Source organism: Schistocerca americana, chromosome 1 (genome assembly GCF_021461395.2).
Source record: "Schistocerca americana isolate TAMUIC-IGC-003095 chromosome 1, iqSchAmer2.1, whole genome shotgun sequence".
Taxonomy (NCBI): Eukaryota; Metazoa; Arthropoda; class Insecta; order Orthoptera; family Acrididae; genus Schistocerca; species Schistocerca americana.
In genome coordinates this window covers 872,545,383-872,561,422 of record NC_060119.1, presented here as the reverse complement: position 1 = coordinate 872,561,422, position 16,040 = coordinate 872,545,383, and the positions used below count along the sequence as shown (strand labels likewise).

General features: G+C 55.9%; 1 non-coding gene and 1 pseudogene across 1 annotated transcript; both read left to right on the top strand.

Annotated features, from left to right (window-relative positions):
- Nucleotides 1-6,767: 6,767 nt before the first annotated feature.
- On the top strand, nt 6,768-6,929 carry LOC124552798. Its single transcript, XR_006967982.1, has one exon. It is a non-coding gene; the product is annotated as a U1 spliceosomal RNA (small nuclear RNA).
- Nucleotides 6,930-13,245: 6,316 nt separating this feature from the next.
- LOC124552843 lies at nt 13,246-13,371 on the top strand (annotated as a pseudogene).
- Nucleotides 13,372-16,040: the final 2,669 nt, after the last annotated feature.

The following is a 16,040-nucleotide window of genomic DNA, read 5'->3' as shown; positions in this document are numbered from 1 at the left end:
CAAGCCAACCCTCACCGCCGTGATCACTTGGCTCAGTCCATCGATCACGGAGCAGGAGGTGTTGGCGGAGCTCAAGGCGCATCCAACGCTGGAGGTGCGGGCGGTCCACCGCATTTTCACCTCGGCCGGCCCCACTCGCCTTATGCGGGATTTCTCCGAGGACGCCCCCTCCATTGACCGTCTCCTGAAGGAGGGTGCCCTCCTCTTCCACCAGCGACAAGGTCGACCCCTCCCATTCCCCTCCTCAATCCCTGCGCTGCCAGAGGTGTCTGCGCTATAATGCACACCCAACAGCTGAGTGCTGGGAGGCCCCCACCTGCCCGCATTGTAGGCAAGCGCACTTCCTCCGACAGTGCCCTAACCTTCAAACCCCTCCCTCCTGCAATACCTGCAATCTCCCCCATCCCACCTACTCCCAAAAGTGTAAAGCCCGACCCCCTCTGACCACTCCTCAACTCACCGTACCTGTCCGTCCCCTGGACGCCCCCACCCCTCCTGGCAATTCCCTTCGTCCCCCTCCCACCGCTGAGGACATCATCAGGTTCCTCACCATCGCCCTTCAAAACGTTCATCCCTTTCAGCGCCCCCACACCCTCCAGCAGATCTCCCTCGCTGCCCGTTCCATATTCCAACTCAAGATGTACGCCACCTACTCCAACAACCGGGCCCATTTCACCTTCTCCCGTCCTGATACCCTCGTCTAAATCCCTATCATGGCGCGACAGCAACATATCCTTTTCAACAATATCCACTCCATTCCCGCCAACAAGAACCTCTTCCTGCACACCCTTGCCACCCACCGTGTGGATGCCTTCCTCCTCAATGAAACCTTCCTCCAACCTCACCCCCCATCCACACCTCACCCTACCTCCTCCACCGCTCCCATAACCCCTCCCAATTGCGCGTGGCGGCGTTGCCATTGGTCACCACCACCAGATCCCCGTTTGGCTCCAACCTCTCCTTCCCGACCCCACCGAACACCTGATCCTTAGTCTCTTCTTCCCCGGCCTTACCTTTACCTGCGCCACCATCTATGTCCGCCCTAACGCCCTATTCCCTTCGACTTCCTCTCCCACATCGATCGTACCTTCTCCTCCTACATGATCGCCGCCGACCTCAACACCCATAGTCGTTCCGCCGCCCAGTTACGGCGGTGGCATCGGTTCCTCTCCTCCCTTCAAGGCGACCTCATCCCCATCCCCCAGCACACCCGTCCCGAATCCAGCTCCACTCCTGATGTTATCCTCTCCTCCCCAAACCTCTTTGGCTCAGTCCATCGATCACGGAGGAGGAGGTGTTGGCGGAGCTCAAGGCGCATCCAACGCTGGAGGTGCGGGCGGTCCACCGCATTTTCACCTCGGCCGGCCCCACTCGCCTTATGCGGGATTTCTCCGAGGATGCCCCCTCCATTGACCGTCTCCTGAAGGAGGGTGCCCTCCTCTTCCACCAGCGACAAGGTCGACCCCTCCTGTTCCCCTCCTCAATCCCTGCGCTGCCAGAGGTGTCTGCGCTATAATGCACACCCAACAGCTGAGTGCTGGGAGGCCCCCACCTGCCCGCATTGTAGGCAAGCGCACTTCCTCCGGCAGTGCCCTAACCTTCAAACCCCTCCCTCCTGCAATACCTGCAATCTCCCCCATCCCACCTACTCCCAAAAGTGTAAAGCCCGACCCCCTCTGACCACTCCTCAACTCACCGTACCTGTCCGTCCCCTGGACGCCCCCACCCCTCCTGGCAATTCCCTTCGTCCCCCTCCCACCGCTGAGGACATCATCAGGTTCCTCACCATCGCCCTTCAAAACGTTCATCCCTTTCAGCGCCCCCACACCCTCCAGCAGATCTCCCTCGCTGCCCGTTCCATATTCCAACTCAAGATGTACGCCACCTACTCCAACAACCGGGCCCATTTCACCTTCTCCCGTCCTGATACCCTCGTCTAAATCCCTATCATGGCGCGACAGCAACATATCCTTTTCAACAATATCCACTCCATTCCCGCCAACAAGAACCTCTTCCTGCACACCCTTGCCACCCACCGTGTGGATGCCTTCCTCCTCAATGAAACCTTCCTCCAACCTCACCCCCCATCCACACCTCACCCTACCTCCTCCACCGCTCCCATAACCCCTCCCAATTGCGCGTGGCGGCGTTGCCATTGGTCACCACCACCAGATCCCCGTTTGGCTCCAACCTCTCCTTCCCGACCCCACCGAACACCTGATCCTTAGTCTCTTCTTCCCCGGCCTTACCTTTACCTGCGCCACCATCTATGTCCGCCCTAACGCCCTATTCCCTTCGACTTCCTCTCCCACATCGATCGTACCTTCTCCTCCTACATGATCGCCGCCGACCTCAACACCCATAGTCGTTCCGCCGCCCAGTTACGGCGGTGGCATCGGTTCCTCTCCTCCCTTCAAGGCGACCTCATCCCCATCCCCCAGCACACCCGTCCCGAATCCAGCTCCACTCCTGATGTTATCCTCTCCTCCCCAAACCTCTTTGGCTCAGTCCATCGATCACGGAGGAGGAGGTGTTGGCGGAGCTCAAGGCGCATCCAACGCTGGAGGTGCGGGCGGTCCACCGCATTTTCACCTCGGCCGGCCCCACTCGCCTTATGCGGGATTTCTCCGAGGATGCCCCCTCCATTGACCGTCTCCTGAAGGAGGGTGCCCTCCTCTTCCACCAGCGACAAGGTCGACCCCTCCTGTTCCCCTCCTCAATCCCTGCGCTGCCAGAGGTGTCTGCGCTATAATGCACACCCAACAGCTGAGTGCTGGGAGGCCCCCACCTGCCCGCATTGTAGGCAAGCGCACTTCCTCCGGCAGTGCCCTAACCTTCAAACCCCTCCCTCCTGCAATACCTGCAATCTCCCCCATCCCACCTACTCCCAAAAGTGTAAAGCCCGACCCCCTCTGACCACTCCTCAACTCACCGTACCTGTCCGTCCCCTGGACGCCCCCACCCCTCCTGGCAATTCCCTTCGTCCCCCTCCCACCGCTGAGGACATCATCAGGTTCCTCACCATCGCCCTTCAAAACGTTCATCCCTTTCAGCGCCCCCACACCCTCCAGCAGATCTCCCTCGCTGCCCGTTCCATATTCCAACTCAAGATGTACGCCACCTACTCCAACAACCGGGCCCATTTCACCTTCTCCCGTCCTGATACCCTCGTCTAAATCCCTATCATGGCGCGACAGCAACATATCCTTTTCAACAATATCCACTCCATTCCCGCCAACAAGAACCTCTTCCTGCACACCCTTGCCACCCACCGTGTGGATGCCTTCCTCCTCAATGAAACCTTCCTCCAACCTCACCCCCCATCCACACCTCACCCTACCTCCTCCACCGCTCCCATAACCCCTCCCAATTGCGCGTGGCGGCGTTGCCATTGGTCACCACCACCAGATCCCCGTTTGGCTCCAACCTCTCCTTCCCGACCCCACCGAACACCTGATCCTTAGTCTCTTCTTCCCCGGCCTTACCTTTACCTGCGCCACCATCTATGTCCGCCCTAACGCCCTATTCCCTTCGACTTCCTCTCCCACATCGATCGTACCTTCTCCTCCTACATGATCGCCGCCGACCTCAACACCCATAGTCGTTCCGCCGCCCAGTTACGGCGGTGGCATCGGTTCCTCTCCTCCCTTCAAGGCGACCTCATCCCCATCCCCCAGCACACCCGTCCCGAATCCAGCTCCACTCCTGATGTTATCCTCTCCTCCCCAAACCTCTTTGGCCACATAATGGTGAATGTCATGGAGCCTATTGGTAGCGACCATCTCCCTGTCCTCCTCACCATTTCAGACGGTCGTCGCCCCCGCCCCGACCCTCGTAATGACCCTCCCCCTAAGTACGTCCATGACTATTCCCATGCCGACTGGAATGCCTACCAGGATACCCTTTCCACCCAGGTCGATAGCCACCGCTTCACCTACCACCACCCTGACGATGTCACCCATGCCGCCTCCTTTTTCCAGCAGACCTTGTCTGCGGCCGTGGAGGCCCACGTCCCTACTGTCACCGTCCACCCCCACCGTCCTACCTTACCCCCACAGGCTGTTCTCCTCCTCTGTGAATCCCGTCGTCTCTACCGTGCCTTCCTCCGCACGCATGACCCGGACACACTACGATGCCACCGGCAACTCCAGCGACACATTCGTAATTTGCTCACGGCTAAGAAACGCCGGGACTGGCGACAGGCATGCACCCGTTTACATGCTACCCTACCTATCAACACGTCCAAGTTCTGGTCAGCCTTCCGTCGCTTTACCGGAACTAAACCCTCCCCCTACTATCCTCTTCTCCATGATGATCACCCTTCCCCTGACACCCTTAGTAAGGCCAATCACTTTGCCTCCTACCTCTTCGATGTATTTTCCATCCCCGATGATCCCCAGTTCGATTACTCCCTCTTCCCGGATATCCGCGATCGAACTGACACCTCTGTCCCTCCCCTCGCTCCTGGTTTTCAGTAATTTGGACAACATTGCACACACGGAACTCAATGCCCCTATCACTACACCGGATCTCATTGCTACACTCTGCACAAAATGCAACACCACTCCTGGTCACGATCGTGTCACCTACCGTCACCTTCATGAAGCTCCTGTCTCTTTCCTCTCCACCCTGGCCAGGCTCTATAATGTAGTCCTGTCCACTGGTTACTACCCCGACCTGTGGAAAACCTCCCGTATCCTCATGTTCCTTAAACCTGGCAAACCGCCATCCGCTGTCTCCTCCTACCGTCCCATCAGCCTTACCTCGGTCTTCAGCAAGGTCCTGGAATCTATCCTCACCCGACGCATCCACCAGCATCTCCGCCAGCACCGCCTCCTTCCCGTTACCCAGTGTGGCTTTCGATCGTTCTTCTCTTCCGACGACCTTCTCCATCACCTCACTCATCTCCTTTCCGAACAGCTTAATTCCAATCACTCCGCAATCTTCCTCTCCCTGGACCTCGAACGTGCATATGACCACGTATGGTATTCCGGTCTCCTCTTCAAGCTCCAAACCTTCGCCCTTCCCATTAACTACGTCCGTCTGATCGGCTCCTTTCTCTCCCACCGTCCTTCCTATGTCACCATCTATAACACAGATTCCTACACCTTTTTCCCCTTTGCCGGAGTGCCTCAAGGCTCCGTCCTCTCCCCCCTTCCGTACCTTTTGTACACGGCGGACATGCCACCACCATCAGCCCCCGTCCACCTTCTCCAGTTTGCTGATGACACCGCCTTCCTTGCCCTTGCCCCCACATTACAGCGCTCCCAACACCTCCAATCCTATCTTCACCGGTTCACCGCTTGGTGCAACCAGTGGTTGCTCAAGGTCAATCCCTCCAAAACCCAGGCGATCATTGTAGGAAAAACCACCCCTTCCTTCCGCCTCCTTGATTTCTATATCACCATCTATGGCCGTCCTATCACCCTCACTCCCACCCTTAAGTACCTTGGCGTCACCCTCGACGGCCGCCTCTCCTGGACTCCCCACCTCCGGACAATCCAAGCCAAGGCACACTCCCGACTTGGTCTCCTCAAGCTCCTCTCCGGCCGTACTTGGGGTCTGGACCCCTCCACTATCCTCCACACCTATAAATCCTTCATCCGCCTTATCCTTTGTTATGGCCATCCGGCTTGGATCTCCACCTCCCCTACCTTTTATAAATCCCTCCAAATCCTTGAACGTCATGCTCTCCGCCTCGCCTATCACATCCGTCTTCCCTCACGCGGATCCTGTACGATCTCATCCTCTTCCCCCACCTCCTCCTTTTCCTTGAAAGGATATGGATCCTGTACACCTCCCGCAAACTCGATCCTCCTCACCCGCTCGTTTCCCCGATCCTCTCCCACCCCCGCCCGTTGCTGCGCCTGTATTCGCTCGTCCCACCCGGTCTCCATCTCTCCACCCTCCTTACCCTCTCCCAAGGTGGCTTCCGCCAGCTCCCCCTCCCTGATGATGCCCCCCTCCTCTCCATCTACCCCTCCTACCAACTTTGATCCTCCCACCCTCCTCCTGTGCTTGCTCCTCTGGGCACCCTCCCTCCCTTCTCTCCCTTTTCCCTCCGTCCTCCCTTTCTCCCCCCTCCTCCCCCGGGCCCCCCCTCCCCTGTTCCTCTCCTCCTGCCCCCGTCTCCTCAGCCATTTTCATCCTTTTTCTCCCCTCTCCCCCACCTCACCCCTGTCCCCCTCTTGGCAGGTCCCTGGACTCGCACACGCTAAGTGGACATTCGCGCGCCGGAGAACACCGCCACCAGTGTTTCATGTGTGCCGTCATGTTTAGTGTTCTGTGTTTCACCGTCACACTCCATCGTTCACCAGTTCCATCGTCTTCTTCAGTGTTTGTGTGTCGTATCCACAGTTTGCAGTGTGGATTATCGTCGAGTGTGAACGGCTCCGTGTTTGTCTTTATGTTAAAAAAAAATGGTTCAAATGGCTCTGAGCACTATGGGACTTAACATCTCAGGTCATCAGTCCCCTAGAACTTAGAACTACTTAAACCGAACTAACCGAAGGACATCACGCAACACCCAGCCATCACGAGGCAGAGAAAATCTCTGATCCCGCCGGGAATCGAACCCGGGAACCCGGGCGTGGGAATGTCTTTATGTGTCTACTGTTTTATTGCCCACCGTTCTGTAACTTATGTGTCTTCTCAGTGTTTCTTCTCTTTGTGTATCCTCTGGCTGAAGAGCGGCGTAGAATGCTGCTGACAGCCTTTTTATTGTACAGGTTTAAAATAACAATAAAGAAAAAAAAACGAGGAGAAGCATACTTACCTGGCGTAGAGGATACCGTGATCATGAAGGCGGTTCCTCCGGGGTGAGGCTTGTCCATTGCACTTCGGTCGAGCTGACCCCCGCGATTACTCCAAATGCGAGTAACTCGGGGGCATAATTTTTGGTAGTCGGGACTGCGTTCGCGCTGTCCCGGTGCTAATCTCCATTACAATCAAAGCTTCTCCTCGCACACGCACAGTGAACATTCGCGCGCCGGAGGTCATCGCCGTCAGTGTCTCGTGTGTGTTTGTTCGCCGTCACGCCGCCACTGTTCACGTGTACCATCGCCATCATCCATGTTTTGTGCGCCGTGTCAACTAGTGTCAGTGCTGTTTTCTCGTCAGGCGTGAACGGCTCCGTGTTTTTTGTTTTTTAGTGTCTACATTGTTTTGCCCGCCGTTTTGATTGTTTTCTCTGTGCCCCCTCTCTTTCTCACTTATTGTAAATCTCAAGGCTGAAGAGCGGCGTACTCAGCTGCTGACAGCCCGCCTTGTGTAAGGTGATAAAAATCACAGTAAAGAAAAAAAACGAGGAGAAGCATACCACCGGCGGCACCAGAGCTCGCGTGGACGCCGAGCGGAGAGGACCTCGCAGCGCAGCCGCCGACCGCCAGCAGCCGTAGCTCGCCCGCTACCCCCTCTAGAAGGCCGCGCGCCAGCCGGCCGCCCGGCAGCGCCTGGGGAGTGTGCATCAGCCGCTCCCGGCGCAGCTGCCCAGCGGCAACCGGCCGAGTGCCGAAGGGTTGAGCCTGCTCCCCTTCGACGCAAAGCCGCGCAACCAGTCGCGGACTGCCGCGAAAGAGCTTCGGCTCGCAGCTCCCGGTAGCCTCCGGTTACCCAACGCCCCCAACGTGATTCTCACGTTCTTTTAGGGACTCTGAGGCAGTACCAGGGCTCCTTCACGGGACCAAGACCGCGTGCTGCAGGCCATTCTTCTTCCGCACCTCCTTTAGGTGCCGCATTTGCACGAACAGCGCATGTTAGCGTAAAGTAGGACCACCCACTTCAATAGGGAACAAGTAACACTTCTCTCGCCTATCGAGAAAAGTAAAATTGTCGTTTCCCCCTTCCCACCCAATAAATAATCCTAAGTTCGAGATGGCGGACGCTACTAGCACTTCCCCTGCTATCACCCGCAGCAAGACTGCAACACAAGAGGCGCGAGGATCGACTACACCCGCCGAAACTCGCGCCCCGCCCGCAACCGAAGGCAAGGGAGCGGCTGGCGACGCTCGACAGCTTGGCGCGAAAGCGCAAAAGCAGCTCGAGTCGCGCCGGCTAATCACCGAACTTTTCGGGGCGGACGTCTCTCCCACCAAAACAACTACACTTAACATCACTTTACACTCACCTGTCACTGGACAGTCATGTACCATTCTCCCACCGGCGCCGTAGCCTCAAGAGACCGAGGCAGCGGCGGCGGATGTGGATACAGAAAACCACTACACAGAGCCCTGGCAGGTGGAGGGCCCAAAACGCAGATCCAAAAAAACACCAGCACAAACAAGCGAGCAACCAAACTCGCTAGGCAACCGAAAGGCGCTGTTGCCTACACCCACCAGCTCATCTCAGGATAGCAACATTAACACAAAACAAAACGCAAACACAGTTGTGGCGAACAACAACAAAGCACACAAAGCCACAGCAGTGCCCACTCAACACAAAACTGGTTTCCCCCCAGTTGTCATACAAAACTATGGGAACCTTAGTGCCCTTAACACTGCATTCGCGGCAAGGCACATAAACAGCACATTACATGCAAAGTACTCGGGGGATAGGGCCTCAACGTACGTTGCCACAGACAACGAATATAAAGATCTTCTGACCTTCCTCAAAGATCGGAAGATCGAACATTACACGTACAGAACGCTGGACGAGAGAACCCAGCAGTACGTGATCAAGGGAGTGGATCCCGGTACCCCAACGAGACAGTACATGCGGCCCTTTGTTATCTGGGATTCGACTGTAAAAGTGCCTCCCGGATGACTGGGTTCCGTACACACGCACCGTTACCACACTACATGGTTGAGTTAGCCAACTCGGCTGATTCCCGCTCCATCCTGCAGATAAAGAGCTTTCTGCGGATGGACGTACGTGTAGAACTTTACGAACCACCCAACGTCCCCCAACAATGCAACAACTGCCAGCGGTTCGGCCACTCGGCCCTCCGCTGCGGCCTGGCAACTCGCTGCCGCGGATGCGCTGGCAGCCACAGATCCAACACTTGCACACAAACACAACCAAACCAGCGACGCTGTGCCAACTGCGGTGGGCCCCATGCGGCAAACTTCAGACAGTGCAACTCATACAAACAGGCGCTGAAGCGAAAACAAGACAAAAGTAGGGTACTGTACGACATACCACGTCCAAGGCCAGCGCCGAACCCAGTAAGGAAAGGCGTAACGTTTGCCACGGTTGCACGCCCTGGCGGAACGGCACAGGCTGCGGAACCTCAGCGCCCTACACACACACGTGAAACAATCGCTGCAAGAGCCACACAACAACCACAGGCAACACCTGAAACCCAACAAGCATCGGTATCAACACCTATGCCCCCAAACAACACGACCCCACTCCCGGAAATCACGTGCTGCGAAGAAACGCACCATATACAGGAAAACACCCCCACACAAGAACCCCCCGAACCTCAAGCCCAGAGGAGGAATAGACATACACGCAAACACAGGGCGGGGAACACGAAATCACCACAACAGGCCACACAGCAACAACAGAACAGCAACACACAGGAAAACAGTCAACAAGACACTGAGACTGTAACTCACACTACCATCCCCCCCACCACAGAAGTAACACAGGCGCCACAACCTCTGTCACAAAGCACAAATGCCGCTCCTAACAACACACCAATACCCGCACAAGCGGCCGCTAACTCCACAACAGCACCTCAGGCTGCCACACCCAACACCAACACACCACCTGGGGGAATACTGGAAACACTATTCCCCCGACACACGACCGTTCAAATCCTTACCAAGGTGCTGACGGCCGTCACTATACTCATCACCCAGCTCATGAGCGCCGAACCCGGGCAATACTGGGCTGTCATACACACTGCCATCACAACACTCTTTCACACTCTTACATGAATAATATACCACACCCGACCCATAACGCAGACCCGCATACACTATCACAGATCCTGTTCTGGAATGCAGACTCGATCCACAACAAAAGGGCAGAATTTGCCGCGTTCAAGGAGCGCAAGGGAATCCTTGTCGCGCTACTGAGCGAGACTAAACTTAAACCGCACAAACAATTTAACTTTCCTGGCTATTGTGCCTATCGTACCGACCGACCGGGCGACGCTGTGGCAGGTGGAACTGCAATCGTCATACACAAAGACATTGAGCACACAAACATAGAGCTCCCTGAACTGGGAAAAATCGAGGCTACGGCCGTCACAGTCAAGTTCAACGGAGCCTACACCACACTGATATCGTTATACAACAGCCCTGTAGGCATCTCAACACGCGCTATCAGCACATTACTCAACATTTCACCGCGAGTAATAGTGGCTGGAGATCTGAACGCAAAACACCCAGAATGGAATTCACGCATACGAAATCCCAACGGCAAAAAACTGTACGAACATTCGCTAGGCAGAAACTACATTATACTAGCGCCGATTGAACCGACGCACATTCCCTATCAGAGGGGACACAGGCCAGACGTGATAGACATAGCCCTCATCAAGGGCATTACAGCGACACTCAACGTTGCCGTTGAAAACGATCTGCCCTCAAACCACCAACCTGTAATACTATACATTGAGGAAACACTGCAGCACACGGAACAACGCAAGATGTTGGACTACGGGCGTGCGAATTGGACATTGTTCAAGCAAACGCTTGATAGCCACATCCCACCTATACACGAAATTAACGAAACAGGACAAATTGACGAGGCAGTAGAAACCCTCACTAACGCCGTCCGGGACGCGATGGCAGGCACCATACCTGATCGCACCTCACGACAACGCAGTGCGGCCCTGTCCCAGGAAATCCTGGGCCTAATCTCAATGAGGAATCGCCTCAGGAGACAATGGCAGCGCACCAGGCGTCCGTACTTCAAACGGCACATTAACAGACTACAGGGCATCATACACGATAAAATACAAACATATAGAACACAACACTGGAATCAAAAACTCGAAGGGCTGGACACCGCACGACCTGGCGTGTGGCAGCTAGCCCGACACTTCACCAGGGAGAAAATATACACCCCAACGCTTCAAGGGCCTGACGGACCTGCATACTCAGCCGAGGAGAAAGCAGAACTAATGGCTCGAACACTCGCAGCGTCATTCACACCGAACCTGGTACCATCAGATCCAGTGTTCACACTTGCTACTGACCAAGAGGTGACACGCATTCTAGCCCAACCATCGCGCGACGACATTCGACATGCTAGCACAGCCGAAGTCTCCTGGGCTATAATGCATTCCGCTGCTAGGAAAGCCCCTGGTCATGATGGCATTCAAAACCGTGTCCTCCAGGAGTTCACGGGTAAAGCAACTGAGTACCTAACACACATAACGAATGCCATACTAAATTACCAACACTTCCCCGCCTTTTGGAAGACGGCCAAGGTCCTGATGTTCAGGAAGCCGGGGAAAGACCACAGCCTCCCACAAAATTACCGACCCGTCAGCCTTCTGAGCTCGCTCAGTAAGATTGTTGAGAAGGTGATTCTCAAACGCATCACTAGGCACTGCATAACAAATGACATCCTGAGACCGGAGCAATTCGGCTTCAGGAATCACCACTCCACAACACAACAACTCCTACGGGACGTTGAACATATAACACATGGCTTCAACATAAACAAAGCTACAGGGGCAGTGTTCCTGGACATCGAAAAGGCTTTCGACCGTCTATGGCACAACGGCCTCATCCGCAAACTCAGCGACGCGGGATTCCCTGACGGGCTGCTGCGTCTAATACACTCTTACCTCACAGACAGGAGTTTCAACACTGACGTGCAGGGAAAACAATCAACACGACACGGTATACACGCGGGAGTACCCCAGGGAAGCATCCTAGGGCCCCTACTGTTTAACCTCTACATAAACGATCTCCCAACCACACACAACACAATGATGGCAATCTACGCGGATGACACAGCCATCCTTGCGCAAGATTGGAAACCATCAAACATTACGTCACGCCTACAGACTGCACTCAGAGTGGCCAAGCCTTGGTTGAAGAAATGGCGTGTTAGAGTAAACGTCGACAAGTCCGAAGCCGTTCTGTTCACTAGAAGATCGAAGCAACTGCGCAAACACCGCTACTGCAGACCAATAACTCTACATGCACGTCCAATACGTTTCCGCGAGAAAGTCAAATACCTCGGTGTCTGGCTGGACCGGAAATTACTCTGGGGGGACCACATACAACACATGACCAACCGAGATAGCGCGAGGCTCAAACAGCTCTATCCTATGCTCAACAGGCGTAGCACACTGAACAGAAGGGTGTCGAGGTCCATGTACATGACCCTTATCCGACCCCTGATGACGTACGCAGCTCCTGTCTGGGGATACGCTGCGCCTACACGCCTGCGCCGTCTGCAGCTCATACAAAACAAAGTACCAAAATTCATAAGCAATGCTCCACGATACACACGCATCGCGGACCTTCACCAGGAATACCGACTTGAGACTCTCACGGAGGTAATCCACAAACTCACCACAAGACTATACAGAAACTCCAGACATTCGCAGAACCCGTTTATTCTGAATCTGGGGAACTACGACCACAACCATAGATGGAAACATAAAAGACCAAAAGACATACTTGTAAGGACATAACACCTATGGCCAAGCATTCGCAAACATAACGGCACAGGCGAGCCCCTGTTAATCAGACGCCATTACTGGATATCCAGCTGGAATACACTGCCGAATAACTGGCACCACACAGGGAAGCCGTACCGTACACTGCATGCAAACAAGCTCCACACATCCCCCACACAGTGAGATGATCTATGGCCGATCTCTCACTACTGTATAACGATCTTGATTGTTCCAGGAATGCAGCAGCAGCAGCAACTGGGACACATCGCCATCGCTTGTCACGGTAATGATGCATGATACCTACTCTAACAAATCCAACCTTGCATGAGCTATCGCAGCTAGTAAGCCACTACTGCTCTTACTACCCATCCCACTGTCGCAGAGGTTTTTTTCCCACGGCACGAGCCATGGCACTTTTTTCCCTCTGCTCTTCAAATCGTTACCCTCACTCGCGTTTCGTCCACTATCTATCACCTGATGGACCGTGTTAATGCGTAGCCTTACCCAGATGCACGGACAACATCACAGCCCAGCATCCTGTGATCCACTTACCAGACAACTAACATGTTTACGGAGGTGACAGTAGAACTTTTGGTTTGGTCACCACGTTGGTGCGGACGTGGAGGGGCCCCATCTCTTTTTTAAAGAGGAGAAGCATACTTACCTGGCGTAGAGGATACCGTGATCATGAAGGCGGTTCCTCCGGGGTGAGGCTTGTCCATTGCACTTCGGTCGAGCTGACCCCTGCGATTACTCCAAATGCGAGTAACTCAGGCGCGGTCTACCCAGCAGCAGTCCTTGCCAGCAGCCCATAGCGGTCCTCGCCCACAGCCCGCAGCGGTCGCAGCCACCAGTGATCCTAGCTGCCACCAGCAACAGCAGAAGCAACAGCAGCAGCGGCAGCGTAGGCGTCCCCACCCCCACCAGCCAGCCAACCGGGTCGCCTTCCCCCCCCCCCCCCGCCAGCAGCAGCAGAGTGAGACTTCAGCCCTGGTTTCCTTCATCATTCTCCGTCCCCTTCTACTCTGTGTCTCTCGTCGCCCTGCCTGTCCCTCATTTGCTTCTTTGTCTTGTCCTGTTTTTTTCCCCTTATCACGATGTCAACCCCCACCACCTCGTCTACAACCACCACTACCGCCATCATATACACCTCCCCCTCCGCCGCTGCCACCACTATCACGTGGTGTGCCCAGTCACCCCCCCTCAGTCCATCCCCCCACTCTTCACTCTCCCGTCTCCCTCACTATTTGATGCCCCATCCCCAGCTCCTTCCTCCCATGCCTCCTCTGATCCCTTCCCGCCACTCCCTCCCTCTGCTCCTTCCGGTTCCGCGGGACCCACTAGGGTGGTCGCCCGGAGGGCCATGGCCCACGCTCAGCCCTTCACCTTCATCATCACCATCGCCTTCGCCATCGCCATCGCCCTCACCATCTCCGGCGCCGACTCCAGCATTGGGACCTGCCACTCACCGCCACATTTCAGTTGCTCCCATCCCCCACACTTCCTAGGGCGCCGTCAAATGCCCCAGTGGCACCCCTGCTTCCTCTACTCCTAAAAAGGCTCTGCGTCATCCCCCTTCCCCGGCCCAGGATGCCATGGATGTCTCCCCGCCTGTCCCTGCCCCTCCTCCTCCTCTTCCTCCTCCACCTCCCCCTACCACTATCTCCTCTCCCGTCCTGATCCCTCCCTTCTTGAGGCCTGGAACCTCACCCTCTTCCATCGCCAGCATTTTCCCGGTGCCCCCATCTCCCTCCTCACTCCTTGCCGTGATTCAGTCATCATCTCCTCCACCAGCCCTACCCTTCACACGGATTTCCTTTCCCACATCCCTGTCACCCGCTTTGGCCCTCATGCCTCCCTCACTCCTGCCCCTTCCCCGTCTCCCTCCCGCCAACCCCAACCTCCATGGCGCCCACCGACCCTCACCGCCGTGATCACTCAGTTTGTCAGACGATCACGGAGCAGGAGGTGTTGGCGGGGGTTCAGGCACATCCCCATCTGGAAGTGCGTGCGATTCGCCGCATCCACAACTCTGCCAGCCCAACCCGCCTTAAGCGGGTCTTTTCCGAGCACGCCCCCTAAATAGACCGTCTCCTGAAGGAGGGTGCCCTTCTCTTTAACCAACGTTATAAAGTTGACCCCTCCCATTCCCCTCCTCAATCCCTCCGCTGACAGAGGTGCTTGCGGTATAATGCACACCCAACATCTGAGTGCCGCGAGGACCCCACCTGCCTGCACTGTAGGCAAGCCCACTTTTTACGGCAGTGCCCCAATCTCCAGTCCCCCCCTTCCTGTAATACCTGTAACCTCCCTCATCCTACCTACTCCCAGAAGTTTAAGGCCCACCCACCTCCTACCATTCCTGAACTCACCGTTCCTGTCCACCCTCTGGACGTCCCCACCCCTCCCGGCAATTCCCTTCGCCCACCCCCTACCGTTGAGGACATCATCAGATTCCTCACCATCGTCCTTCAGAATGTTCATCCTTGTCAGTGCCCCCACACCCTCCAACAGATATCCCTCGCCACCCGTTCTGTTTTCCACCTAAAAATGTACACTACCTACTCCAACAACCAGGCCCATTTCACCTTCTCCCGTCTTGACATCCTCGTCTAAATCCCCATCATGGCGCGACAGCACGGTATCCTTTTCAACAACATCCACTTCCTTGCCGCCAACAAGAACCTCTTCCTGCACACCCTTGCCACACACCACGTGGATGCCTTCCTCCTCAATGAAACCTTCCTCCAACCCCACCACACCGTCCACACTTCACCCTACCTCCTTCACCACTCCGATAAACCCCTCCCAATTGCACGTGGCGGAGTTGCCATTGGTCACCACCACCAGATCCCCGTTCGGCTCCAACCTCTCCTTCCCGACCCCACTGAACACCTGATCCTCAGTCTCTTCTTCCCCGGCCTTACCGTTACCTGCGCCACCATCTATGTCCGCCCTAGCGCCCCTATTCCCTTCGACTTCCTCTCCCACATTGACCGTACCTTCTCCTCCCACATGATCGCCGCCGACCTCAACATCCATAGGCGTTCCGCCGCCCAGTTATGGCGGTGGCATCGGTTCCTCTCCTCGCTTCAAGGCGACCTCACCCCCATCCCCCAGCACACCCGTCCCGATTCCATCTCCACTCCCGATGTTATCCTTGCCTCCCCTAACTTCCTGGGCCGCATAACGGTGGATGTCCTGGAGCCTATTGGTAACGACCATCTCCCTGTCCTCACCATTTCAGACCCTCCCCCAAAGTACATCCATGACTATTCCCGTGCCAACTGCAATGCCTACTGGGTTACCCTCTCCACTCAGGTCGATAGCCACCCCTTCACCCACCACCACCTTGATGATGTAACCCATGCCGCCTCCTTTCTCCAGCAGACCTTGTCTGAGGCATTCAAGGCCAATGTCCCTACTGTCGCCATCCACCCCCACCGTCCTA